This window comes from Eumetopias jubatus, unplaced genomic scaffold (assembly GCF_037043125.1).
Source record: "Eumetopias jubatus isolate StellerSeaLion01/CBP00866 unplaced genomic scaffold, mEumJub1_p1.0 scaffold_13, whole genome shotgun sequence".
In the NCBI taxonomy this organism is placed as follows: domain Eukaryota; kingdom Metazoa; phylum Chordata; class Mammalia; order Carnivora; family Otariidae; genus Eumetopias; species Eumetopias jubatus.
In genome coordinates this window covers 71,756,576-71,772,912 of record NW_028274819.1, presented here as the reverse complement: position 1 = coordinate 71,772,912, position 16,337 = coordinate 71,756,576, and the positions used below count along the sequence as shown (strand labels likewise).

Here is a 16,337-nt window from a genome sequence, read left to right as displayed (position 1 = left end):
AGGACCAGAAAAATAAGGCATCCAGATGGCCAACAGACACATGAAAAGATGCTCAACATCATTCATCATCAGGGAAATGCAAATCAAAACCACAATGGAATTATCACCTCATGCCTGTTAGAATGGCTAAAATCAAGAAGACAAGAAGCAACCAGTGTTGGCAAGGATATGGAGAAAAAGGAACCCTTGTGCAATGTTGGTGGGAATGTACATCCACAGTGGAAAACAGTATGGAGGTTCCACAAAAAATTTAAAATAAAAATTCTACAGGATCCAGTAATTCCACTGTTGGGTATTTACCCAAGGAAAACTAAAACACTAACTCGAAAGGATATATGCACCCCTATCTTTACTGCAGCATTATTTACAGTAGCCAAGACATGGGAGCAACCTAAGTGTCCATCAATAGATGAATGGATAGGAAAATATGGTATATATACACCGTGGAACATTACACCACCACAAAAAAGGCTGAGATCATGCCATTTGAGACAACATGGATGGATGTAGAGGGTATTATGCTAAGTGAAATAAGTCAGAATGAGAAAGACAAATACCATATGTTTCTACTAATAAATGGAATCTTAAAAAATGAATAAACAAAAAGCAGAATCAGGACTATAAATACAGAGAACAAGCTGATGTTGCCAAGGGTAGGGGTTGGGGTGGGCAACATGAGTGAAGGGGAGAGGGCGATACAGTTCTCCAGTTTTGGAAAGAGTAAGTCAGGGGAATAAAAAGCAGAGTATAAGGAATACAATAAATGATATTGTAATAGTGAGGTAATGGGACAGATGGTAGCTATACTTGTGGTGATCATAGCATGTTTAAACTTGTCAAATCACTAAGTTGTACACCTGAGACTAATGTAACATTGTGTATCGATTATACTAAAAAAAAAAAAAACACAACAGTATAATGAAAATGGCAACACCACAAACCAATAATAAATGATGTTACCTTAAAAAAAATTCAACATGGATTATACAATGTACCTCAATTTCAAAATGTTAAAATATGGAGACTATCCATCTCTGAATCAAATAAAAGCATCCCTCACTAAAATTTGCCGATTAAATTAATTAATAAAATAGCAAAGAGTTAGTATACATTTTGGTTTTCATTGTTTAGTTGTATGGGGACAAGCAATTATAAAATTATAGTGAGATGCTCTTAATAAAACGGCTTAAACTTAGTGGAAGAAAGAGTCCAAATTATTGAGTCATCTCTGAAAAAGGGTTAACTGAATTTTATATTTGGAATGTTTTAGTCAATAGTAAAAGTGCAGTTATTGAAAAAACATTTCATCAAGTCCTGTTAATAATTATTACTGAAGTTACTAACAAAAAAAATGACTTTTATCCCTGATTGGACTAATTCATGTATGTTAAAAGAATCAACAATCAAAAATTTGACTTGAGTGCAGAAACACCCTTTAAAATACATCAGTATAAGCCAAATAATTTTCAACTCTAGTAGGCTTATTTGATCATAATACATTGTTCTCCTGATTCTTTTTATGCTTCAATATGGCTAGTCAATAAATAAAACCTCCCCAGTAAATGCAGTGCCTTTACCAGTCCAACAAAGAGAGTCCAAAAAAGGGACAGCCATTCTGAAAGAGATTCTCAAAATTAAGTTAAAGATGTTTACACAGTAGGAGTTTTCCTACCTATGTAATCAAATTTGGCTACTGTAATGACCAAATAATTCCAAATTTCCATAATTTCCAAAAATGATTGTGTTAATCTACTGATTGGATTGGCAAAGCGGTATGAGGTGGTAAAATATAACCTGTGGAATCAACTGACACAAAGTTTGGCCCTGATCAGCCAACCTCATATTATTTCCCTTCTAAAGAAACAATACTGAGGAAAGACAAAAGGCACAGACTATTGAGTCAGATTGCCTAGTTTCAATGGTAATTTTGCCCTTTTTAACTGTGGGATCTTGGGCAAGTTACAGTCTCTGTCCTTTAGTTACTTCTGTAAAAGGGGGAAAATAATAGAATCTACCTTATAAATTTTTTGTATGAGCAAATGATATAATACAAATAAAAAACCTAGAATAGAACTGGAAAAAAGCTTTTGATACTGATATTACAAATTTAAAGTGAGTTTTCTTTCCTCAACTGGTTAAGAAATTGCTCCAGGACAAGGACCAACTTAATTTTATTTTCACTTCCAATATTAGCATGCAGTAGGTATGCAGTGAACACCTGTTAAAAAATAACACAAAATATCTTAGAAGAACATTATAGTATTAACTAGAATTCAGATTGTGGATGATAAAGATTCTATGTGAATCCTTCAGAATAAAATAATTATACCAAACCAATACTGTAGATAAATTATATATACCCTTTTTTTCAAAAGTCAAAAGTCTATAGATATGTTTAGGCAGATATAATTTTCACAAGACCATGCTACCAGCTTTTAAATAGAAAAATTCAAGATCAGCATTTCCTAAATGATGTTTTGTGGACATATTTATATGGTTATTGTCTATAAGATTTTTTTAACTATGATTTAATTTGTATGTTAAGATATTTAGTGTAAGTATATTCTAGATTATCTGAAGACCATCTTAAACCTAAATCTAAGAACTGCCTTATAAACTCAATACCCAGTTTGTGTTTATGATTATTATATTAATATCCAACTGCCTTTTATTATACTCCTTAATTTTATCCTTCTTATTTATTGAGAAAAATTCACATTTATATAAACAACTTAATTAAATTTTATAAGTACCTTTGGGAAACTTAAAGAGAAACAAAACACAATCCATAAAAGAAAAATTGATAAATTGGACCTCAACAAAATTAAAAACTTTTGTCCTACAGAAGATTCTGTTAAGAGATTTATAAGATGAACCCACAGTCTGGGAGAAAATATTTGCAAACCACACAGAGGACTAGTATCTAGACTATAAAAAAGACAAAGAATAAGTATCTGGATTATATAAACAAATTACAAAACTCAACTTTAAAGAATAATCCAGCTAGAATATAGACAAAGACTAATGGACATGTCACCAAGGGATAAAATAAAATGTGCCATCTATATATCACCAAAGAGGATAGACTGATGGCATGTAAAAAAAATGTTCAACGTAATTTGCCATTAGAGAAATGAAAATTAAAACTACAGTGAGATCTTACTACATATCTATCAGATGGCTAAAATTAAAAATAGTGACAATACCAAATGCTGACAAGCATACAGAGAAACTGGATCACTCCTACATCACTATGGGAATGTGAAATAGTACAGCTACCATGGAACAGTTTGGCCATTTTCTTATAAGTTAACACATACCTACTATTTGACCCAGCCGTTGCACTCATGGACATTTATCCCAAAGAAATGAATACTTGCGTTCATGAAAAAACCTACAGACAGATGTTCCTAGCAGCTTTACCTGTAACAGCTAAAAACTGAAAACAACCCAGATGTGCTCCAGCGGGTGAAAGGTTAAACAAATTGTGGCACATATGTACCATGGAATACTACCCATCAATAAAAGCAATGAAGTATTGATATGTACAACAATTTGGCTAAGTCGCCAGAGAATTATGCTGAATGAAAAAAAAAAATCCTAAAAGATTTCATGCTATAAAATTCCTCTCACAACATTGTGGAAATGGCAAAAGTGTAGAGACCACATTAGTGGTTGTTAAGGATTATGGATGGTGGAGGAACCAGAGGGCGTTTAAAAGGGTACAGTAGGGGGACACCTGGGTCACTCAGTTGGTTAAGCATCAGACTCTTGATTTTGGCTCAGGTCATGATCCCAGGGTTGTGATAAAGATTTTTTCTCTCCCTCTGCCCCTCCCCCCTCCCTCTCTCTCAAAAAAAAAAAAAAATGGTACAATAGGCACTCTGGTAGTGATGGAATTGTTTTGTATCTTGATTGCGATGGCAGTTACATGAACTGATACATGTGACAAAATTGCATACAACTAAATACACACACACGGATGAACACAGGCAAGTAGTACAGGTAAAACTGGGGAAATTGAAAAAGATGAATTGGTTGTATCAATCTCAATTTCCTCAATTTCCTCATCATAGTATCTGTATTACAGTTTTACAAAATATCACCATGTGAGGAGAAACCATATAAAGGGTTCATGGGATCCCTCAGTATTATCTTTTTACAGCTGCATGTGAATCTTCAATCATCACAAAATTAGAATTTATTTAAAATTTATTTAAAGATTCACTTATTTATTTTAGAGAGAGAGAGAGAGCATGTGCACAAGTGTGGGGACTGGCAGAGGGAGAGGAGAGAGAGAATAACAGACGCCCCTGCTGAGCATAGAGCTGGAGTCCTTGGGGCTTGGAGCTGGAGGCATTCAGGCTCAATCTCACGACCCTGAGATCATGACCTGAGCCAAAACCAAGAATTGGAGGCTCAACCGACTGAGCCACCTGAAGTCCCCGTTTAAATTTTTTTAAAAAACTTCCTGTATAGAATAAAAGTAGCTTTCAAATATTGCCCCCTCTCCTTTTTCTGAGCAACTTCCTCTGTGAAACTTTAATATATAACTTAACAAATATGCATCAGGCATCCACAGAATTATATAATGACATTGTATTAGGCACTTAGAAGGGAAAGTAAGATTTAACTTTAGCTACAAGAGAACACTAACTGAGAAGGTAATAGCAATTAATTACACAACTACTACAATGTATATTAGTACTTTGTTGTGTTAATTATGTAACGCCCAAATACTATAAAGTAAACTTATTTTAAATGCTTTAGACAGAGCCCCATTATATGAGCTCTGGATTTAGAATGGCTGGGTTTGAATTAAGTCTTTGCAACCTACAAGCTGTGATAACTTAGGGTAGTAATTAACTCTTTTATGCCTCATTTTCCTAATCTGAAAACTTGGAATAATAAAGTACCCATCTCAGTTCTTGTGAGAATTATTTAATGGAAAGAGCTGGAACAGGGTAAGCACTGAAGTGTTCTTGTTGTCGTATTTTAATGAATGTAAAAGAACAGAATGATCCCATGTTTTCAGCAATTATTAAAAAGTATGAAATCATATTTAGATAGACAAGTTTAAACATGCATATATTTAGACATTATTTTGTTCACTTTTGCTGTTTTTAAAGAGCCTTGGACTGTCAGTTTTTAATAAATATGGAATATATTATGGAAATATATGTTATCAAACTGCTCTTAACTTCTGGACTTATAGTTCACATAGCTAGTTTCAGACATATTTACTTATTTCCAATGATGAAAAATGAACTGAAACATTATGAAACAGATACTCAAAAGTTTAACCAATGAAGTATTCTTTACATTAGATCTTGAAAATGGCAATGCTACCAGTAAAAGATTAGTATTCATAAAAACAGAGTAATTATTTACTTCTTAACACATTTGAAACTGAAAAATCTGGATTTCTTTTTTCATTTTACTATAAATACAAATATATTCTGAACAGGTTCCATTAAAGTCTGATGTCCTTAAAGTTCCTAGCAGATGTTTTCTGCTTCCTTCTTATTTATTTTTTTCCTTTTCTTTATATTAGCCCCCTTGCTTTTCCACTTCTCAGCTTATAGAATTGTTTTTCCAGAGAAGTAATATGGGTGAATAAAAATATATTATAGAGCCTGACAACACTTCATAACATTTTTTATTTCTAAAATTCTTTGAAAATCATCATTACTTCTATTATTTGATAGGTCAGTAAAATGTGACTGTATTTTATTAAAAGAATCATGTTACCTGCACTGGCCACATTATTTTTTAATTTCTACTTTCCAATGGCAAATACTGTGTAGAAGTTGCTATTTTATTTAAGCCATACCAAGTAGATATGGTAGAGGCCTATTAGGCTCCTAGTCAACTCAACCACTGTATAAAATTACTCCCAAGGGTATATTTTTTAATGCTGTTCCCAGGCTGGTTTTGAATAACTGAAGTGTTCACACTTCCCATGGGAAGATATTTCATAGCATGATTTTAGTATTGGAACATTTTTCCTGAAACTATATTTATTTAAAACTTCTGTTCTTGTATTACAATATTGTTTCTCTTCAGTTCTCAAACATATTCTGCTTTGATTTTTATGAATTCCTCATTCAATTATCTCATGACCAACTCATGAGGATTTTATCACTAACATTTCCCACAAAATAATTTGTAGTGCCTTAATTATTCAAAGAAATGGAAAAAAGCCTAAGCATATATTATTCAGAACCACAGATAATTGACCAAATATATGATTTTTAAGTATCTACTTAAATGATATCTCTTAAGCTGGCTCATTTTACAGACTCTAAGAAAAGAAAAAGTACACTATAAATGTAGCTTAAACATCATGTTTCTACTTGATCCATACAACAAGCCAGCCCTGGACATTAGCTCGATCTTAAACTATCTGGTGAAACATTGTGCTATGTAAAATTTGATGCAAGCACATTGGATTTGGTAGAAATAATGGTCACCAAAGAAAATTCCAGTAACATAAGTCATAAATGATATAGGAAATGTTATATAGGAAAAAACAATCAATGGATCCAATGTTAGTTAAAAACTTAATAAGAAAAAATCATATTAATGAAAATAATGTCACTAAATTTAAAATGAAAATGGCAAAACTGTGAACTGTGGAGAAAAAATTGATCAACAGATTAAACTGATACAATGGCATCTAGTGCCCCAAATATATTTTTTTATTTTCCCCCAGATATTTTCATACAGAAAAATAATCAGTTTTGTAATAATTTTGATTAAATTATTTAATATGCATGAGGGCATCTGGGTGGCTCAGATGGTTAAGCATCTGCCTTTGGCTCAGGTCATGATCCCAGGGTTCTGGGATTGAGCCCCACATCAGGCTCTCTGCTCAGCGGGGAGCCTGCTTCTCCCTCTCCCTCTCCCTCTGCCTGCCGCTCCCCCTGCTTCTGCTCTCTCTCTCTATCAAATAAATAAATAAAATCTTCAAAAAAATCTTTAAAAGAACAATAAAATAGGCTCTCTTTGTGGTGTGCGCCTTGCCGCCGCGCTTCCCCCGCAGCTCTGAGAAGCCGGAAAAGGCAAATTTAAACCAGTGCAAAGATGACTCAAGTCAACGGGGCTCACAAGGATGCTGACCTATTGTCGTCGCATGATAAAATGCTGGCACAACCCCTGAAAGACGGTGACACTGAGGTTTACAACATCATCAAGAAGGAGAGTAACCGGCAGAGGGTCGGGCTGGAGCTGATCGCGTCAGAGAATTTCGCCAGCCGAGCAGTTTTGGAGGCTCTGGGCTCTTGCTTAAATAACAAGTACTCCGAGGGGTACCCAGGCCAGAGGTATTATGGCGGGACCGAGTTCACCGACGAGCTGGAGATCCTCTGTCAAAAGCGAGCGCTGCAGGTCTATGGTCTGGACCCCAAGTGCTGGGGGGTCAATGTCCAGCCCTACTCAGACTCCCCTGCCAACTTCGCGGTGTACACCGCCCTGGTGGAGCCCCATGGGCGCATCATGGGCCTGGACCTGCCCGATGGCGGCCATCTGACCCACGGGTTCATGACAGACAAGAAGAAAATCTCTGCCACATCCATCTTTTTTGAATCTATGCCCTATAAGGTGAACCCAGACACTGGCTACATCAACTACGACCAACTGGAGGAAAATGCCCGCCTCTTCCACCCGAAGCTGATTATCGCAGGAACCAGCTGCTACTCCCGAAACCTGGACTACGCTCGACTGAGGAAGATCGCGGACGACAACGGGGCGTATCTCATGGCCGACATGGCGCACATCAGCGGGCTGGTGATGACTGGCGTGGTGCCCTCCCCCTTTGAGCACTGCCACGTGGTGTCCACCACCACCCACAAAACCCTGAGAGGCTGCCGAGCCGGCATGATCTTCTACAGGAGAGGAGTGTGCAGCGTGGATCCCAAGACGGGCAAAGAGACTCTCTACAACCTGGAGTCGCTTATCAACTCGGCCGTGTTCCCAGGCCTGCAGGGCGGCCCCCACAACCATGCCATTGCTGGGGTCGCTGTGGCCCTGAAGCAAGCGATGACTCCGGAATTCAGACTTTACCAGCACCAGGTGGTGGCCAACTGCCGGGTTCTGGCTGAGACCCTGATGGAGCTGGGCTACAAAGTGGTGACAGGTGGTTCTGACAACCATTTGATCCTCGTGGATCTCCGTTCCAAAGGCACGGACGGTGGAAGGGCTGAGAAGGTTCTAGAAGCCTGTTCTATTGCCTGTAATAAGAACACCTGTCCAGGTGACAAAAGCGCGCTGCGGCCCAGCGGACTGCGTCTGGGGACTCCAGCCCTGACATCCCGAGGACTTTTGGAAAAAGAGTTCCAGAAAGTAGCCCAGTTTATTAACAGAGGGATAGAACTGACTCTGCAGATTCAGAATGACGTTGGGGCCAGGCCACCCTGAAGGAGTTCAGAGAGAAACTGGCAGGGGACGAGAAGCACCAAAGGGCCGTCCGGGCTCTCAGGGAGGAGGTGGAGAGCTTCGCATCTCTCTTCCCTCTGCCTGGCCTGCCTGACTTCTAGAGGAACCCGCACCTGCCCGGGAACCACTTGCCCAAGGACCCAGTGCCCTTCTGAGAAGAGACGAGCGGCCCCACGCAGTACCCGGCTGTGTCAACGTCTCTGTGCCCTCTGAGGGGTATTCTTTTGGGACTTTGCTCAAATTACCTCCTTCACGAATCAAAATTTGTTTTTAAGACCCACTGTTAGTAATTTAGTAATTCTGGGACAAGTTATCAGGGGGGTCACATGTGACCCTTTCTCTCAGCTGTATAAACAGTTCTTCTGGAAAAATGAAATACTTAGACTGGCTTCAGGGCAGACGACTGGAAAGACCCCAGTAGGTGTACTCGCCCTTCTCTGAGTTCCTGGGCTTCCCCCACACTCTGAGATAGACAACCACCCGAGTTCGGAGCTGCCACCAGCTGCCCCTTCTTAATACCTTGTTATGCGGAGGGCTGCCAAAGGAGGACTGACTTAGGGCTGTCACAACTGAGGAGGGAAATTTTGAAGCTTCTGGTGAGTTCTATACAAGGTGCCGTGGGCTTTCTCCACAGCAGCTTAGGACATCATAGGAATGACCTCCTTCACCCCCCCATCCCTGGGGAGTGCCAGGTCCCATCAGGGGTGAGAACCAGTGGGGGGGGGGGTCCTGCCCTGTGCCAGATAACCAACTCCCTCCTGTAATCAGGAAACCAAATGTCACCTTCCCAGAGAAACTTTATTTTTCACAAAGCTGAAGTACGAAACATAGATGACCGTTTTTAATAATAAGCACAATCAAATTTTTAACCACAGAATGTCTACAAGAATTATAGCTTTAAAAAATACAACCAATTTTTATATTTCAAAAATATCTGAACTCAAATAAATTAATTTCTTAAAAAGTAAAAAAAAAAAAGAACAATAAAATAAAATATTTAATATGCGTGAACAAAAGGCAAAATGATTTTAGGGTCAAAATCTAAAGTTCAATACTCATTGGTGAAAAATAGATCAAAATATTCTGTATCTATATTTAAGACATGTAATTAAGACTTTCTGATTTTTAAAACCAAAAATAAATTATTTTAATGGGACTCACGATAGGGCCAATTATTCACTGTTACTTCATTTAACAAAACATTTGCTAAGGAAATCTGTTTTAAAGACTTATGTATTTATTAGGGAAAGAGAGAGAGAGCACAAGTACGGGAGGGGGGATGGGCAGAGGGAGAGGGAGAGAAAGAGAGAGTCCCTAGTGGACTCCACCCTGAGCCTGAGATTACGACCCTAGCCGAAACCAGTAGTTTGCGGCTTAACCAGCTGCAACATCCAGGTGCCCCTGCTGAGGAACTCTTTTTTTCTTACATTTTTTTTAAGATTTTATTTCTTTGTCAGAGAGCGAGAGTGAGATTGAGAGAGGCAGGTAGAGGGAGATGCAGGCTCCCTGCTAAGCAAGGAGCCCAATGTGGGACTCAATCCCAGAGCTGAAAAGGCAGATGCTTAATTGACTGAGCCACCCTGCTGAGGAACTCTTAATTGTCAACTTGTGCTTAGTGATAAGAAGCGAAGGTGTCAATATGGACATCAAAACTTGTGAAACTTATAGAGGATTGTACACTGTACTGATAATAAATCTTCTTAAATAAAAACCATATCCTTTTACAAGAATGCTTCTAAAAAAGTTTACTAATATTTTTACAAGACTTTGTTGTTCACAACATATTTTTACAAAAGTGTTTTCAACTGATACTCCTAACAACCTATTTTTAGGTAAGAAAGCATGTGGACCAGAGAGGTGACATACATTTGCACTCAGTGTCAAGTCATCTTACTCCAAATCCTGGCTCTTCTCATTATTTTTTTTGATTATTTTATTAATATCCAATGGTTTATTCTTCTTATATATTGATAAAAACTCATGAAAACAGTGTAATAAAATTTTCAAACTTTTTGGAAACAAACTGAAACAAAGCAAAAATTAAATAAACATTTCCTTATTGGCAAATCAAATTTAATTTACATTTTATGTTTAATAATAGGAGTGAAATTTGTGTTTTGAAAAAGCAGTGGATTGAATTAAATTTTAAGAGAACTGAATATATTTTCTAATACTACTATACCATATTAAAACAAAAAACCCCTTCTACTACCTGTAAGATTCTCTTATGTTGTCAGACCATGAAGGATCATGTAGAGGGAAGGTTCTTTTCTAGCCAGCACTCCATTTATATTTGTCTGGCTTTCCCCCAGTATTCTGTCTATACTGGTGGTGTTTTTGGAGATAACTGACTAACTTGTAAGTTCCAGACAGTGAGAAGTCACACTTGAACTAGATCATGTGGTGAGGATAGCTCCAACAGGAAGTATAATTTGTTTTGGACCTTAAGGAATGTATAAGCTTTAAACAAGAAGAGATTGGAGAAGAGAGAATGAAGTAAACAAAGCAATAAGGAAATCATGGGGTGGAAATACCAGCAGGACAAGAGGAAATAATTCAGTTTGATTCATGTATAAGCCACATGAATTATATCAATAAAGGATTGAGACCGTAGTGTACATATTCTTGAATGTGAACTTCCACTTCTGCACTTAAAATATTAACTATACTCAAAAGGAAAACAAAAACAGAAACAGGGGCACCGGGTGGCTCAGTCAGTTAAATGTCCGACTCCTGATTTTGGCTCAGGTCATGATCTCAGGGTCATGAGATCAAGCCCCAAGTGGGGCTCTCCACTCAGTGGAGTCTGCTTGAGATTTTCTCTCTCTCAAATAAATTAAAAAAATAAAATCTTAAAAAACCCCTCTCTTCATGTATAAACAAATACTTCACCTAGTTTTTGTTTTAAACCACATCTGACCATTTCCAGAATCTTGTTCTATCAGTTATTTCTTATTTGTCTTATATTTTAGAACTTTCTTTGTCCACCAGGTTGTTTCTTCACAAATTATACTTATGCTTTAATCTCTTCCATTTAAAGGGGATCTCCTCACGGGGAAAGTTCACGACAACTGCCACCCCTTCCTTGCTTCTCATCCCTCATTGTCACAAAGCAGTCAGGCTAAAGCTATTCTGGCAGAGGTCATCATCCAGGATACTAATTGCCAAATCCAACTGATTGTTCTTAGTTCTCTTCTCAGTTAATCATTCTGTAGAACTTGACACTAAATTATTCCATTCCTAAAAGTGATTCATTTCTTGTCATATGTGGTACTATTCTCCGGATTCTTACACAGCTTGCCTTTCTTTTTATGCAGCCAGTCTTCTTCAGTCTCATTTGCTGTTCCCTCTAGCTTCCCCACCTCGACTTATTATGAAGTGAATTGCAGTCACAAAAACAGGATGTGTTTTATGACCCTATTTATGATCTGTTATATATACAGACAAATATACAGAGTATGCACAGATAAGTTGTGTTTATGTGTAATATAAGTCTCTCTCTCTCTCTCTATATATATATATTCATATATATATTCTGGGTGAATTTCACATTAATTCTGGGTGAATTTCACATTAATCATTTCTATTGTTCTTAAATATTTTTTGTAATTATAATGTATACATTTTTAAAAAGGAAACTCAATGAAAAAATTCACCAGTTATATTTATATGCCCTTCAATTATACTTGTATGTTGATTCTCAAACTGCTCTCTCAAGCCCAATTTCCCTGAATTCCAGACCTCGATGACACACAGTCAAACTCATCTCTCACCTTCTTCCCTTTTTGTGCCTCATCAGTCCCCAAATCAAACTTTCTCCAGGTAAGTGCTTTGTGGCAGCTGTATCTTTACATGTTTGTAATTCCCAAAATGAAAAGCTCCAAGCATTATTCACGTTTCTACTCCTAGTGCCTATCATAGCAACTTGTACATAGAATATAGTTACTGAATAGGCTGAGTGAATAAACTAAAAAGATTGGGGCGCCTGGGCAGCTTAGTCGGTTAAGCGGCTGCCTTCGGCTCAGGTCATGATCCCAGGGCCTTGGGTCAGGCTTCTTGCTCAGCGGGGAGCCTGCTTCTCCCTCTCCCTCTGCCTGCCTCTCTGCCTACTTGTACTCTTTATCTCTCTGTCAAATAAATAAATACAATCTTTAAAAAAATAAATAAAATAAAACTATTATTCTTTATTCCATACAGCTTAGGAAATTATTGAAGTTTTCTTTTTTTTTAATTGACATATTCAGATTTGTAATTTAAGATTAATCTGGAAGTATGTAAAGAAAATGAAATTGAAGTGGAGAGTATAAAAAAGAGGGGAGTCACAGAAACTCTAGGTACCAATGATACTACCTTTCTAATGAAGTGTTACCTCCCAGGAATAATAAAAATATATCCCCCACTTTCCTTACACATTGTAACTTTTAAAGATGTTCATCATTTGGTCTGTGTCCCGTGATTCTAAAATAAATCTTTGCTGCCATCTTGTGGCAAAATATTTATATCTTATAACAATGCATAAGTTTTAGGAGATGAGTCCATAATTAACCATAGTTAAGCTGTTTTTTAGACAGAAATAGATTCCAACTTAAAGGTTTCCTTCTGCTGCTTTCATGCAAACTAACTTTTCAGTCTACATGGACTTTGTATGTTTTTAAATATTGTTTTGTTAATTGTAATATAAATATCTGCAAATTAATTTCTATATTTATGTTTTTGTTCACTTTTCTCCAAATTCTACAGGCTAAAGAAAAAATTTGGTTGTAATTGACCATCTTTTGAATTTGATTTGATTGTCTTTTCTTTTCCTATTAAGCACATACAAATTCATTCCTTCAGTTTATTCAACGAATACTTATTGAGTGTCTATCTTATGTCAGTCATTGTTTTAAGCATTCAGGATATAATAGTGAATAAAGAGACAAAAATCCCTGCCTTCAAGGATCTTACATGTTAGTTGGATATATAAAGTGGATTTGTATGTCTTAATGTTCTTTAAAAACAATCTTTGTAATCCACTTTGACAAACTGCATAAGTTTATAGTTTGGAAGGAAAGAAGATATACAAGAAACTATCACAAAAAATGGACTTTCTCTTTAGAAAAAAAATGTAGAATATTCCAAAATCAGAACCATGCATATAAAATTTTGTAGAAACTGGAAGTCCTAGTGTCCTAGTGATTATTTCTTTGTATATAGGATGACAGAAAAGTTGGCTACAAATAAATGAGTCAGCAACATTTTAAATTTTGCTTATTCAAATCTGAACAAGTCATTTGGCACCCATATGCACCAACTAAAGAGCCAAAGTTTAATGAAAGGTGAAATTGTTTGGAAAAGCCAGCATTTTAGACAGTAAAGGAAATGTAATGTTATGGAAATGCCAGCAATTATTGTACAAGGAAATCAATTCTTCCTAATTGACAATAGCTTCAAACTTACAGCCTGTGAAGTTGTCTTTTCTTTTTTCTGTTAATAGAATTTAGGCAATAAAATTCTGAGATATGAATTTCATTTTTTGAAGTTTTAATTTAAAAAAATTCAGTAAGAATTTTTATAAACATATTTCAGTTTTGTTCAGCCTAGGTCCTCTCCAGAAGCAGAGCTGGAGACAAAAGCTTGTAGTTTATTTTAGGAGATAGTTTATTTTAGGAAATTACGCCAAAGAAGAGGAGTGGGAAACTGGGAAGACAAGGGAGGGAAGAAAAATTGACTCCTAGGGTAAATTATTGAGCAGCATTATTACTGCAATAAGTAGTTGGCAGTCAGTTCCTCTAAGAAGCCTTGTAGAACACACTTCAGAATTCTTTTTTGTTGTTGTTGTTGTTTTCTCTTCCTCCTTTTATTTTATTAACATATGATGTATTACTTGTTTCAGGGGTACGGGTCTGTGATTCATCAGTCTTTTTTTTTTTTTTTACTTAAGTAGTTATCTTTTTTAAATTTTATTTTATTATGTTATGTTAATCATCATACATGACATCATTAGTTTTTGAGGTAGTGTTCCATGATTCATTGTTTGTGTATAACACCCAATGCTCCATGCAGAACATGCCCTCTTTAATACCCATCACCAGGGGAGGCTGTTTCTCTCTCTCCTCCCTGCTCCTGCTCTGTCTCTATCTCTGTCTCACTCTCAAATAAATATATAATCTTAAAAAAAAGAATGATCTAATTTTGTAGTTTATTAAAATACCCACAAGAGGAACATAAACTTCCATATACATTACGACTCCAATTCTTTGGGGTTTTTTGTTGCTGTTTTTTTGTTTTGTTTAACATTCATACCAATAAATAATGCCCAAGGGGGGAAAAAAACCCTAGAAATAAATTTATCAAAGAGTTATTTTAGTGATTCAGTACTTATAGCTGGGTGGTAGAATTATTTTGTTAATGTATTTCTGCATTTTCAAATTATCTCCCAAAGTATTTATTAATTTGATTATAAAATGCTGTAGCTGGAAAAAATGACAAACATTAAAAGCATTTGAAAGAGTTTACTAATAATCCTGGTAATGCTGCAGTGATAGTAGAACATTCAGACCATGAATTTAACCACAACCTAAACTTTCTAAACGTCTTCATCAATCCATTTCTAATTGTGTAAGATTAATTTCCATGGTCTGTTCCTCCAATCCATGGCTGGTGAAACTGAAAATTGGTACCACCTATTGGAAACAACTGGCTATATTTATCCTTAAAATCTTAAATTTATTTTAAAAGGCTTACGCCCTTTACTCTAGTACTGCCACTTATCAAAACTTACCCAGGAAGTCAATCTAAAATAAGAAAAACAACATACAATAAGTTGACGATTGAAGCTTATGTATAATAAAGTTCATGAAATTAAAGGAAGAATGGTCATAGTGCTAATTTATTCAACAGAATATTACTTCATTTATAATGATTATGAAACAGAAATACTCAGGTTAGGTTAAACGAAGAATAATATATTGTATATATCCACGTTGAGATTACTACATAGAAATGTAATACTTCTAGGTATAAAAAGAGGAAGGGAATATGGAAAAATGACAAGTCTTTTTTATTGGGGTGGGAAGATTTTGAGCCCCTCTCTCACTGACAGACTTGGTATCACTAGAAACATTGTATAGCTTTTTACTTCAAGAACTACTGATATTACTATTTTAAGACTGTCAGTATACCTGCTATTAAGACGTGCTTGCTTTTATTTCAAATGTCCCGAGTTTGGGATATACGCAAGTTGCAGCTGGTATCCTTAGAGTGTGCTCGTTAGTGTATTACCACGCTGTTTATAATGCACTTGATGAAATATGATTAGCGCTTCCAGGACTGAAGAATTAAGTATCGGCAAACCGATCAAACGGAGGCTATCATGAAACAGCACCAATTTACCCCCGGGTCTTGGAGTAACAATGACCATTTGTAGCACTGTATTTCATCAATACTACAGATACCCTGATTTTAAGTGCTTTGTATTTTTCAAAGTGATTTGGCCTCATTCAGTTAACACAATTGCTCCCGATGCCTACATTTCTCCAGCGCTCCAAAGATCAGGACCAACGGAGGCATAACCACCCAGGGAGATTTCGTCCCGTTCCTCAACTCTACCGAGTGACCAAGCGCTAGGCAGAGGATTCGCAAATACTGTGCGGCTCTGCACCTCCTCTCGAGCAGCTAAGAGGCGAACTAACAATGCCGTGATTATAGTAAGTCTCAAAAGCAAGGCGCAGGCTGCGGTGCTGGGGCCCAGCCGGCAGGGCGGCCGCTTGGCTGCAAGAGCTACCCAGTGACGAATTCTGGAAACAGCACGTCAGTCCCTCGGATATGCCATCACTTTCTGCTTTTAGGTTTTCTCTTCTTCAAATATCCGGCGCCACCGCCAAGCCTTGCAGCCAGCCTCAGGAGCCCGACCCACAGCC

The 16,337-nt window shown here is 36.9% G+C and overlaps 1 pseudogene; it reads left to right on the top strand.

Annotated features, from left to right (window-relative positions):
* Positions 1-7,043: 7,043 nt before the first annotated feature.
* On the top strand, positions 7,044-8,846 carry LOC114200889 (serine hydroxymethyltransferase, cytosolic pseudogene; annotated as a pseudogene).
* Positions 8,847-16,337: the final 7,491 nt, after the last annotated feature.